At 38.3% G+C, this 12606-nt stretch overlaps 1 long non-coding RNA gene across 1 annotated transcript; it reads left to right on the top strand.

The window, feature by feature from the left end:
* Window positions 1-10294: 10294 nt before the first annotated feature.
* Window positions 10295-11803, top strand: LOC113018685 (uncharacterized). Its single transcript, XR_003271844.1, has 3 exons — window positions 10295-10346; window positions 11558-11606; window positions 11690-11803. It is a non-coding gene; the product is annotated as an uncharacterized LOC113018685 (long non-coding RNA).
* The last annotated feature ends 803 nt before the right edge of the window (window positions 11804-12606 follow it).

The raw sequence follows: 12606 nt of genomic DNA on the forward strand, positions 1-12606 counted from the left end.
ATTTGTCCCCTCGTGTTTGGGAGCAGTCTGTGGCACACAAGGTATGTTTAAAGGTCTTTTAGAGTGCAGCTCTCTGTTTTTTGACCAGGCCACATGTCTCCTTCTGTCACCTAAAAGTACAGAAATTTTAAAACCTTCTAGTAAACAGGGTCCCAGCTTCTCCTGGGAAAAGTCCCCACTGCCATAATCACACATCAGACTGCGGAGACAGAGCATGAAGGTGGTAAGGAGGAACTAAGGGGGGCGAGGCTGGGCAATGTGACTTCGATTGCTCTGTTGAGGATGGGGCTCGATGGCAAACCTTTGGCTGCTCGGGTGGGGGGTTTATGGGGGACAAAAAGGGATTGGGCCGGGGGGGAGATCTGATCCCAGCATTGACCCGCTCCATCATCTTCTCAGTGAATTTCAGGTGTGGGGAGGAGGGAGAAAGGGAGGTGGAGGAGGGTGATGGCCTGTCAGGGGTTTGGGGGACTGGGGAAGATCGTGGTCCCTGGTCCTGGTCCTGGTCGTTGGTGTTGTTGAGAGAGTTGGAGGCAAATAGGGAACCCTCTTCTTGCCTCAGATGTCTCTCCTTTCTGAGGCTCTTCCCGGGTGGGGGCAGATGAGGCTCCTCCTCAAGGTTTCTGCTGGGCTTTGTCTGTTCTTGCAGTACTGTTTGTTCCTCTTTATGAGATAACTCCTCATTTATCTCAGTCTTGGCACCAAGCACAGATGGATGACGTATGGAATAAAACAAGTTAGAGGTGAACAGTTTCACCCCTGACTTGTTAAAATTAAATCATTTGCTTTAAACAGATGCCTGCGTTCCCAAAAAATATTAAAATTGTTTATGAAAAATTGAGTGGTCAGTACATGCTGATATAAGGCATTTATTCAGTGCAAACAACCTGCTGAATCTCTCGTCTCCTCCTCTGACGGGCTGTACAGGTCCACTGACGAATACAGCTGCATTCAGAGAGTTTACAGTATTTAATAATCCAGTAAAGTCCCGTCTCAGAACCTCCGACTGTTGTTTGGACACATTGTTTGATCCTGTATGCAGAACAATGTTTGTCACAGTTGGATATTCATCTGCAATTTGAAGAATTCTCTCCTTCAGGTTGTTGACCATATCCTTAGGAAAGCAGAGGACTTTAGTGTTCTTACCGCACATCCTTTGTACATCCTTTACAGCAGAGTCACCCACAATCAGAGTTTCAGGCAGAGCCTTTAGCTTTCCCTGTGGCCTTTTACTTTTCAACAGATATTCAGACCTTACTTTGCTACTTTTAGATGGATGGTTGTCCGATATTTATTTATTTATTTATTTTTTTGTTTCACACATGGTACAGCAGTAATGCATTCCCATACACAACCTTCCTTTCAATTAAAGTAACACTGTTTCCATGCATGAAAAGGAGCAGGAAGAAGAATAAATTCTTATTGATACCTGCCCCCTATCTGTGGTAATACAAGTAGGCAACCAAAATTACACTATGACAATTTTCTGCACATAACAAAACAAAACAAAGCAAACAGAACAATATACTCAACAATGAACAATACCACTAAGTATCAAACTAAAAGGACCATTTTTCTACAATTAAATTCTATTCTTTTCAACTTCTTCATCTTGGTTTATCATTTTATTCTTATAGCAGATTTTAAATTGAGAAACATTTATACAACACTTAAGATGATCACTGAGAGAATTCCAGTTTCTAATGCCTATGACTGTTGGACACATTTGCCTTTGTGTGGTTCGAGCAAACCGGTGCTTAAAATAAAACTTCCTTCTGCCATCCCCATTCTCTGAACACAATACAAATAAACTTTGTAACTTAAGAGGTAGTGTTTTAATTTTTGCCCTAAACATAATAGTTAAAGTCTGTAATTTCACTATGTCTTCTAGTTTTAACAATTTAGATTTTATAAACAAACTATTAGTATGTTCTCTATATTTAACATTATGCATAATTCGAAGCGCTCTCTTCTGTAATAAATATAATGGTTTCATATTAGTCACGTATGTATTCCCCCATACTTCAACACAATAGCTCAGATAGGGTAGAAACAATGAAAAATATAATATTCTCATTGTCTTGTAATCTAATATATGTCTAACATTACCCAGGATATAAATACTTTTAGCCAACTTTTTTTTTAACATGTTCAATATGTGATTTCCATGTTAACTTGTCGTCCACTATTACACCCAGAAAACGGAATTCTGTCACTCTTTCAATTAATACTCCCTGTACAGATAATGCTATCTCTTCCTCCTTTACACGGTTTCCGAATATCATAAACGTTGTTTTTTCCAGATTCAGTGATAACTCATTTACATCAAACCATTTTTTAATTTTTTTCATTTCAATAACCATAATTTTAGCCAATTCTTTCAAGTTCTCTCCGGAACAATAAAAATTTGTATCGTCTGCAAACAAAACAAAATTCAACATTTTTGACACATCACAAATGTCATTTATATATAAATTAAAAAGTTTTGGTCCTAAAACAGAACCTTGAGGGACCCCACATTCTATTTTCATTCTATCAGATGAATTGCCTAAACACTGTACATACTGAAACCTATTATCTAAATAGCTGCTTAACCAGTTCAATACTATTCCTCTCAAACCATAAGTTCTTAACTTAGAAATCAAGATGGAGTGTTTCAGAGTGTCAAAAGCTTTTTTTAAATCAATGAATACCCATATAGTTTATTTATTATGATGTGTTGCTGATGAAATGTCTTCAATAGTATTCATTAATGCTATTGCTGTTGATCTGTTCCGTCGAAATCCGTACTGACTTTCGCTTAACAGTTGATGTTTTTCAATGAAATTATCAAATCTTTGTGCAAAGAGTTTTTCAAGCACTTTAGAAAACTGTGATAGCAATGATATTGGTCTATAATTATTAAAACTATGTCTGTCTCCCGATTTATAAAGAGGGATAACTTTTGCCACTTTCATTTGGTCAGGAAATACACCCGAATAAAATGAGAGATTAAAAATATAACAGAGAGGTCTGGTTATACAATCCAAGGTCTTTTTTACAATGACCATGTCTAACCCATCACAGTCAGTGGATGTCTTGTTTTTAGATTCTGCTACAATAGCTATGATTTCTTTTTCAGTGATTTCCCCTAAAAACATAGACCGTACCACTCTGCTGTCTCCTTTCCATTCCGAATCATCCTGTTTTCTAACTAAGTTTGCCAGGTTAGGCCCAATATTTACAAAAAAAGAATTAAATTCATTTACCACTTCATTCATATCACGTACGACCTTATTTTTCTTATTAAAGTAAGTAGGTACATTTAAAGATGTATTTTTTATTACCCAATACGTTTTTTAAGATATTCCACGTACCCTTAACATTATTTTTGTTTTTGTAAAATAATTTATTATAATACTCTTTCTTAGCCTTTCTGATAATTAATACTAACTTATTTTTATAATCTTTATATTTCATTTCAGCAGGCTTTGTTCTAAGTTTTATATAATCTCTATACAATTTATTTTTCTTTTTACATGCATTTTCTAGTCCTTTTGTCATCCATGGTTTACCAGTAGTTTTCTTTTTCTTTTGCTTATATAATACCAGTGGACAGTGATTTTCATACAAAACCAAATAAGTATTTAAGAATGCCTCGTATGCAGCATTAACGTCATTTACATAAAACTCATTCCAATCTTCTTTCATAAGATCTTGCCTGAACTCATTTATTGCATCATCATTTCTAATTCTTATATATCTGTCCACACACACTTCCTCCTTTTGTGTCATTTTATAATCTAAAGTAACAAAAACAGGTAAATGATCACTTATGTCATTTATGACAAGTCCACTTATAATGTTGCTTTCCAAGCAATTAATGAAAATGTGATCGATTAAAGTAGCTGACTTTTCAGTTATTCTACTAGGTTTAGTAATCAGAGGGTAAAACCCTCTTCCAAATAATAACTCAAAAAAATCTGATGATGCCTTATGATTGGACATTTTAAAAAAATCAATATTATAATCACCGCAAATACATAATGTCTTATTTCCCTTTACCTTGTTCAATAAATCTTCTACTACATCTGTGAATGTTTGTATCAGTGTCCCAGGCCTTCTATACATACAAGTAACAATTATATTACTCTTTCTTTCCCTTTCTATTTCTACTGTCACAGACTCCATTAAATCATCAATAGCCACAGACATATATTCAACCTGTTTACATTTCAAATCACTATCAACAAAAAGTGCCACACCTCCTGCCTTCTTATTAGATCTATTTATATGATGTAATTCATACCCATCAATGTGAAAGTCCCAACCCCTTTCCTCATCTATCCATGTTTCTGATAGTGCTATCACTTTAAACTTGCCTTTCAGACTATTCAAAAAATCATAGATCAGAACAAAACTTTTATAGAGACTTCTACAGTTGAAATGAATTAATGAAAATGTATTGCCTAGGTCAACATTATCCCTAAATTGATTCTCAGTATAATACTCGCATGTAACATTAATTGCATTAAGCACATTCCTTTCTGGATCGATATTATTTTCAAAATCATGTAATTTGTAATCCGAATCTTCAGTCATTGTGATTGAGTATTCTTTGAATGTCTGTTATCCTTATGACATACCCAAGTATTTCACAACATATTTTGAAAAACCACTCATAGCTATACAGTTCTTTCCGATCCATACATAACTGCGGCTCAGATCTATATCTCGTCTTCGCGCATAATTGTAACACCGTCGGTCCCAGTTCCATATCCACCTGCAGCTTCACAGTAATACTCTTCCAGTCTACTGTCTCATACCTTGCCATTTCCCCCCTCCTACAGTCAGAAATAGTGTCTTTCATTGAATAAGTTCGGCTAGTTGTTAGCAAACACATCATAACAGACCTTCTGCCGTCTGACCGCAACAGTGTAATCATCCCCCGTAGTTGTCCAAATCATGAAGATCCAGGGTCCCTTTATAGTGGAGCAAATCTGTTCTGCAGTTTCACATTCAGTGGTTTTGAGGTTTGTTGTTAACCTTCCTATTCACGGTTGTCCAGTCCTGTTTCCTCTCGTATACAGGGGTAGAAGAGCTTCTCTGTCTCGTAGGAAGTGAAGGCCAGTCGGTTTCAGAGATTTCAGCTCGCTGTGCTCTGCCCGTGATACGTCCTCCCCCTTCCAGGAGACATGATTTATGTCTTGGTTTTGCACCAAGACAGTCCAAGGGGGGATTATCACTTGAGGATTTATAATAATGCACAGAGTCTACTTTCTTGGTCATGTTATCTGTGCTCCTTAGCTGTGTACTAGCTTGCTCATCGCCATTGTTTTGAATCAAAGGCAAGGTTGTTTCATTTCCACACAGTCCATTTACCTCCACGTTTACTTCTAAGCGATGAATTTTTGTCTCCAGTACTACAATCTTCTGCAGGAGGCTGTGGTAGTCATCTGTGGAGAGGGAAGGCATCTTGTTGCTAGTTAGCCTAGTGGTTAGCACCTTTCCAGGCTATTGAGGCTGTTTGGTGCCCAGACGATGTAATCAGGCTTCAGCTGTGTGTAGGCCACAGACACAGGGAGCGCTGACGATAAGGTAACTATAAAATTATTGCTGTTTCTGTTAAGAACACTTTAGTCCTAGTCCTAGATAGTCAGTCCTTTAGGCTGGGAGGAGGTGCTGGCCGTCAGACTGGGGTCTGGGATGCGGGGCCTCCCTGCTACTGCAGATAAGGAGGTGGTCCGCTTGCCTCCACCCCAGAGAGAAGGGTTACATCTCCTGGGTATAGCTGCGGCTTGCCCCTCTGAGGGCGGGGATACCTGGACCTGGGATATAGAGTATGTTTGGGGAGTGCGACTGTCTGTGCAGTGTCTATTTGTGTCTGTCTACACGTTGGGTGAGTGCCGAGTATTTGGTTGTGCATATGGGGTGGGAATGCACGTCTGTGTCTGCGTGTGCCTGTTCGTCTGTGTCTATATGTCAGGTTGGGTCTTAGACTCAACCTCTCTGGGTACATCTCAGGCCCTCTAAAGTACGGAGGCCTATCTCCCCTCACCACACTCCCTGCCGGTGGCTGATGCCCTCAGACGTTGGTGTGTTGGTGGTCCTTGTCGTCTGGGGCTGGGCGCTCATGTATGTACCAGCTCACTCCTGGCGCCTGTGGCCCGGCTGGGCTCCTTCCGGGGGGTGGGATGCCCTCAGGCCTCTGGCCTCTGGGCCTGAAGCTCGGTCCTCTCTGGCACAGCTGGCTTCCGGCAGAGCTCGCGGGCACGCCACTGCAACCCCCTCTGGCCTCTGCTCCGTAGCTGCCGGGTGACCTCTCCTTTGGGGCTCTACTCAGCTCTTCCCAGGAGGGTGGTTCCCCCCCCTTTGGTGGTCCTCCTCGGGTCCTTGTACTCTGGGGCCTCTGGATATCTGGGGCCTGGATCTCCTCCATACCTGCTTCATACCCTGGTGGACGGGGCTATGGCTCCCAATACTCCCTAGCAGATCGTTACATGGAGAAACCTTTGGAATACAAGCATGCTGATCCACACAGGTATGCACACAGGTGTACACACGGGTGTTCACAGACGCAGACTACACCTTTCTTGGCTGCTGCCTCAAAGCACATTGTGCGCTGTCTATCTTGCGTGCTGCACAATATCGTTTATTATTTAGTATCTACTGATATCTACTGCTAGCTAGTTTATTGTGATGGTGCTGTTTTTTTTATTATGTTGCTCTTTTTTTTGTTTGCTTTCTCTTCTGTTTTTTTTTTCTTTTTTTATTATGTTGCTCTTTGTTGTTTGCTTTCTCTTCTGTTTTTTTTCTCCATACAGGTGATCCAGGTGTTTTGTTTGTTTTTCTTTTTCTTTTTCTTTCTTCCCCCCATTTCTCACCGTCTCTTCTCCCCTTTGGTTTTCTTTCTCTCCCTCTCTTTCTTTCATTCTTTCTCCCTGTCCTATCCCCCAGTCATGTCTGTCCCATTTGTAGCAACAGAATATAAAATAAATTCATAATTATAATAAAGGTCAATCAAATGGACAAAAAAAGAAAGAAAGAACACTTTAGTCCTAATGATCTATAAGTGTCCAGAAGCTATCGCAGGTAAGCTCATATGGGGAAAAAATCAGCATGAAAATCAATAAAAATCAACAAAAGAAGCAAAGCATTTAAAGAGCAAAGAGAGGAAGCGTCCACACTCACAAAACGGGGACGAGCAAAAAATAGAACGAGAAGGTACGACCTCTCTTGGACATTTGTTGTATGCCAGAACACTCTGGAAAGCACACAGAGTGCAGACTACTAAGGATGAGACATTCTATCAATATACAATCGATTATATATTTCTAAGCATTATTGATTATATGTTTCTAAGTACAAATGACAACCATAAAATATCACTATAACATGTGTAGTGATTTATTGAAAGATGTACAAACCTAAAAAGAAATACAGTATATGAGGCAAAAAGATGTACATTGAGCTTGAAAATCAATGTCTGGTATGACAACAACAGAACCTAAATTTCTCTTAGCCGAGTTTTCCGGAAATTTCATTAAGTAGTCTTTAAGTCGTCTTTAGGAATTTTTCTTGAGGTATTTTTCTTGAGATTTTTCTTGAGATATATACAATGGCAAATATAAATTGCGATAAATGTCGAGCCTTTCATTAACAGATTATGAATGAAAATTAAAATATAAGCATCTTGATGACAGACTTAGCAACACAAGTTAACATTGATATAGGTTTATAGAAAAAAGGAATAACAATTTGTTAGTGGCAATTAGTTCAGCCACTGATTTTGTCTAATCCTGATTATTGCCCAGTATGGCCTGGTGGTACAATGGAACAGATTAAGAAATTGCAAATGGTACAAAACAGAGCAGCATGAATGAACTAATATTGTCAGAATGCATACATGTCTTAATTGGTTGATTGTAAAATACAGATTGATTTATTCTTTGTATTTATTAGAAATATTATTATTACAAAGAGTCCAGTCATTTTGTATAAAAAAATAGATTTCAGTATAGATAGATATGAATACTCTACAAGAAGATTTTTATTATCCAAAGCAAGAACCAGTTAAATCAATGAACAGTTTTGTACAGGTCTGTGGAAGAATGGAGCTTACCAAAACAGATAATACAAGATTCCAGTTAAACTGGCTTACAAAAACCCCTTAAAAATATATTTATTTTGTTTCACTTTTGACAACTGTTAAAAATGACAACATGAATTTGAAATATTGTTTGTGTGGCTGTAGTAATGATTTGGTTTTATTTCATAAAACAACAAACCTAATAAACAAAATTTCCATGGTTCTGGTTCATTATGACTCAGCATTTTCAGTTTCTTGATATTTTGATATTATTCTATATGATTTATGCTCTGATTCCCTAGTTGTGCTGTTTTGATTACTACTATTTTATGTTTCAGTTCAATTCTGGTTAAGAGTTTAGTTAGGTAGAGTTAGGTTTTGTTCTTGTGCCCTTGTGTTTAGTGCAGGTTTAGTTCAGTGTCAAGTCTGTGCTTGTCATGTTTCCTGTTTTACTTTGAAAGCCTGTCTCGTTTCAGTGTGTCTAGTTTTGTTTCCCTTGTCTCGTTAGCTCTAATTTCTCCCTGCTGTGTTTCCCTCCTGTCTCCAATTCCCTGCTTACTCCACTGTGTATTTAAGCCCTGCGTTTGCCTTTGCCCTTTATCGTATTGTGCTCTCATTTTGCTGTGTGGTCTTGTTATGGTCCTGGTTGTTTTTTCTAGTTTTTGTTTCTCCAGTCCAGTCAAGTCTAGTTTCGTGTTTGAGGTTTTGTTTTTCTTTTGTGAAATACATTCTTATGTAGGGTGATTTCCAGCAATAAATCTGTGTTTTGAGTTTAAGTCCTGTCTCCAAGAGTCCTGCATTTTGGGTCCACCTCCCTTCTGCCTGCCACACAGCACTCTACATGAAAAATAAACAAAATGTTAAACAATTATGTTAAATAAGGTGCCTAGGATGAATTCTATGACTTCCTGAGCTGAACTGACAGCAGAGTAACAAACACACCGAGAAAGATCAGAATGTAACAGGAGGGTTCAAACTAATAGGGGATGGAAAACAGGGGTACTAACCAGAACCAAGTGAAGCTAGAACTGGGAAAAGCAAGATCCATCCATCCATCCATCCATCCATCCATCCATCCATCCATTCGCTTCCGCTTATCCTTTTCAGGGTCGCGGGGGGCGCTGGAACCTATCCCAGCTGTCATAGGGCGAAAGGCGGGGTACACCCTGGACAGGTCGCCAGTCTGTCGCAGGGCTAACACATAGGGACAGACAACCATTCACACTCACATTCACACCTAGTGGCAATTTGGATTATCCAATTAACCTATCCCCACAAGCTGCATGTCTTTGGACGGTGGGAGGAAGCCGGAGTACCCGGAGGGAACCCACGCAAACACTATAGACTGTCATTTTAGTCTATAGTAAGGTGAATGCCAGGCAATGTGTTGCATTGTAATATATCCAATATATATATATATATATATATATAAAAAAATCCTGTTTTGTGTATATAAATGTGATACTATTGTCATCAAATGAAAATGGTATGATGCTTTTATAGGGTGTTCTAGGTGCATAAAATACCTATAGCTCTACATAATGAAGATGCCATCATGTCTGATATGAATAGGAACCTTCCAGGGATAAGATGTAGCTGTTTGAGAGACTTAGATGTTCAGCTCCCAAGGAGGTGAACATGAAGAGAAACAGACAAACATAAAGACAGGGATTTTGTGCATTTCTGGTTTCATTTTTGGCCAGTAGATCTCACATTGATAGTCAGTGGATTGTTTAAAAAGATAACATTGCAATGTGTACTGAATGCATTTTGAAAATACTTGTCTACTGTTCCAAGGTGAAAGCCAAAGATGAAGTTATAAGATAGATATCATCTGCTTGTCTGCTTGTCTTTAATTTAATGAAGCATTCTGTTAAAGATTTGTGGAAATATATACGGTTAACCTCAGAAGTCTTGTTATATATTTTATGCCTTTTCGGATTATTGAGCCAAAATATTTTAATTCAAAGGATCAGAGGTCAGTCTGTGAAAGACATAATGTTATGACATCTGATTAGTTCACGTCAGTGGAAAGGTGACTAACAACGCTGCTGACTGGCTCATGAACCTGACTTAATGCTGTTCGGGAATGTTAAAAATTTTTTTTTTTAATCTTTTCATCTTCAACTGCTGGTTCAAAACGTTTCAATAGAATTGTGCGTACACATCACATACTTGTGAAGCAAATATATAACACCTGAACAAACGGTTGGCAACAGAAGAGATCAGAAAGGCACAGGGGAGGCATAATAAGGATTCTAAGAATTACAGCCCTGGGGTAAGGACATTTTTATGTCTATGATCTATATGTAATGAGTTTGTGCTAGGCATTTTGATTTGAAATTGATTGTGCATTAGTTATTGTCATTTATTTTCATTTATTACATTTAACCTAAAATAATAATGGAAAAAAAGTTCTATTGTGATTTGGGTTTTTTTTTTTTTTTTTTTTTACATACAAGCTCACTGCAGGTAGTGTTTTTAAACTTAAACCAAGCCTTAAAAATTTACTTCACTGGCTCCTAATAATGATCTAAATAGTACCTTGTAAAAGTTTAAAAAAATTGCATGATTATTATTTCCAGTTTGTATGACATAGTATATACTACAAAATATATAATATTATTAGAAAAAACAATTTAAATTAACAACAAGTTAAATTAATAAACTGAAGTTGCTTTGTTTTCTGTTATATCACAACTTTTAGAATATAGATTTGTTTTCTGGTCACAAATTTCTGAATTAGAAACTTTCCAACCTTCTTTTTGTGTCCCAGAACACATATTTTCATCAGCCCAGTCTCACTTTAATATCCATGTACACATCCTGATGCATTCTCAATCATCCAGGACAGTAAATCTCCAAAAGTCAGTCATTATGCAAATGTACTGTTTATAAGATTGGGGAAACCTGCAGTCAGCTGAAACTGAAGAAGTCACTTGGATGAGTGACGAAACGTTTCTCCCACAAAACGCTATGTCCAGATGAACAGAATCAACTTTTGGAGATCCATGTACACAATTTTCCACTTTTGGGGGTTGCAGGGGTTAGTGGAGGCAGTGCGTAACAGACAACTACTTCTTATGTAGGCAGATTTATCTAGGAGTATAAATGACTTTGTTACTGTCAAATAATAAATAAATAAATAAAATTTGTTCCATTTTCTTTAATATTCTAAAAATGCCAAAGACAATTTGACTTATGCCTATCCACCTGAGTCCATTTCAGGTGAATGGTGTTTGAGATCATGTCAAAACCTATGAAATTATGAATGCAGAAAAGTACTATCAGATTTTGATCAATCACGCAATACCATCTGGAAAGTGTCTGATTGGCAACAGTTTAATTTTTCACCGTGACACTGATCCCAAACATGCATTGGCAAAGTGCCTGGAAAGAGAAAAATAAACAGCAAGTCCATGAATACACACTTATCAATAATAACAACTTGCAATTTATAACAAATATGCACATTGTCAAATATTTCAGGCCACAATGAGTGCTGGTCGAGGCTTGACTGTTTTGTTAACCATTTTGGGTAAGTAACTGAATACATTACAAAAAATCATAATACAGGTCTCAGAAAGAGGAAAAACGAAATGTTATTGTCCATATGCTCAGTTGCTGTTGCAAAAGCAGAAACTATGGCAACGACAACAGAAACTACGGCAACGACAACAGAAACTGCGGCTCCAACAACTGGTTCAACTGCAGTAACAACAACAGAAACTGCGGCAACAACAACAACAACAGAAACTGCGGCTACAACAACTGGTTCAACTGCATCAATAACAACAGAAACTGCGGCTACAACAACTGGTTCAACAGCAGTAACAACAACAGAAACTGCAGCAACAACAACAACAGAAACTGCATCGACAACAACTGGTTCAACTGCAGTAACAACAACAGAAACTGCGGCAACAACAACTGGTTCAACTGCAGTAACGACAACAGAAACTGCGGCAACAACAACAACAGAAACTGCGGCTACAACAACTGGTTCAACTGCATCAATAACAACAGAAACTGTGGCAACAACAACTGGTTCAACTGCAATAACAACAACAGAAACTGCGGCAACAACAACAGAAACTGCGGCGACAACAACTGGTTCAACTGCAGTAACAACAACAGAAACTGCGGCTACAACAACTGGTTCAACTGCATCAATAACAACAGAAACTGCGGCAACAACAACTGGTTCAACTGCAATAACAACAACAGAAACTGCGGCAACAACAACAGAATCTGCAGCAACAACAACAACTGGTTCAACAACACCTGCTTCAACTGCGGCAACAACAACAACTGGTTCAACTGCAGCAGCAACAACAGAAACTGCGGCAACAACAACAGAATCTGCAGCAACAACAACTGGTTCAACAACACCTGCTTCAACTGCGGCAACGACAACTGGTTCAACTGCAGCAACAACAACAGAAACTGCGGCAACAATAACTGGTTCAACTGCCCCAACAGTAACAGAAACTGCGTCTACAACAACTGGTTCAACTGCATCAATAACAACAGAAACT

Source organism: Astatotilapia calliptera, chromosome 3 (assembly GCF_900246225.1).
Source record: "Astatotilapia calliptera chromosome 3, fAstCal1.2, whole genome shotgun sequence".
Lineage (NCBI taxonomy): Eukaryota > Metazoa > Chordata > Actinopteri > Cichliformes > Cichlidae > Astatotilapia > Astatotilapia calliptera.